This window comes from Zalophus californianus, chromosome 17 (assembly GCF_009762305.2).
Source record: "Zalophus californianus isolate mZalCal1 chromosome 17, mZalCal1.pri.v2, whole genome shotgun sequence".
Taxonomy (NCBI): Eukaryota; Metazoa; Chordata; class Mammalia; order Carnivora; family Otariidae; genus Zalophus; species Zalophus californianus.
Window position 1 is genome coordinate 4,491,181 of NC_045611.1, and position 1,271 is coordinate 4,492,451.

Genomic DNA, 1,271 nt, shown 5'->3' on the forward strand with positions numbered 1-1,271 from the left:
CAATGAGATCAACCCTCCAGGAACCAGGGGGCTACTGGGGATTTCACGAATGACCCAAGCTGCGACCCCTGTAATCATGTCACGAAGTGGCTCATGCCTGACATGGACAGACATGATCCTCACTCCCCAAAATGGAAACCAGATCTGTCTCTTGTTGGGCTTGACATTCTTGGAGAAAGTCGTCTTTCTATTCCTTCAGTGGGAAGGTCACAACCTCCACCACCCCCATGCCCCCGCATGATGTAACAAAGGCACACTTTGTACAGCTTGTATATGAATCGCTGGACTCTTTCTTTCATGTTCCACACACAAAAACAAAACAAAACAAAACAAAAACCAAAGTAGTCCTCAGCAACCTGGATGCACTGAGACCCGTCCGTCGCCTGTCTCCACTTTAAAGTGGGCTTGGAGTGTTTTCTAAGAGAGTGTGGATTTTATGGGAGAAAGGATGCGTCCGTGGTGAGGGAGGTGCAGGGACCCGGGGTGGGGAGTGGGAGCTGCTTATTTTTTGAAATCTGGGAACGTCGATGTTGTCTTCACATAAGCCCACTTTGGAATTTGGAAGTTCGAGCCCTCCAAAGGACTGATCAGTACCAATCACCTCGGGCTCTTCTGAGAGGGATGAGTTATCGGTAAATGGAGCCATTTCTCTCCACGAGCCTGCATTGTACAGCCACTGTTGAGATGTGTGTAACGAAGCTCCAGGGCTCTGCCCACAGCCCCATGGGCTCACCTCCCTGACAGAGGTGGGCTGCCCCTGGAAGTGGCCACCCCTCCCCTAGGGGCAGCCCTTACCTGGTCACTGAAGGGTGCGGGAGCCCCACACAGACTTGGCTCCCATGCCCCCCACCAGGGGGGGCCCCTTCCAAAGTGTGACTCAGGGCCGCCTACACTATTTGCAAAACGAACACGCGGGCCCCTTGGTGGACAACTGCTAAGATTTTCATTAAAGCTAAGTGTGGACCCCTCTGAGCAACTGTCCCTGGAGCCCGCCCTGGGGGATCTCACCAAAGTCGCCCTCTGTGGGACCTTGACGTTTCACCTTGGCTGACCTCCTACTCCTCCCCCCCCACCCCAACCTCTCCTCCCCACGTCCCTACCTTTCCCCCAGGAAAGTTAGGAACTTTCCTAACAAGTCACTTTCAACAAATCCTCCTCCCAGGTCTGCCTCAGAGGGATCCGACCCAGAGCAGTGCACACGTGGCCGGATATTCCACGGTTCCAGAAGCAGAGCTGAGCAGACACTTCATCCCAGTACCCTCAACAACCAC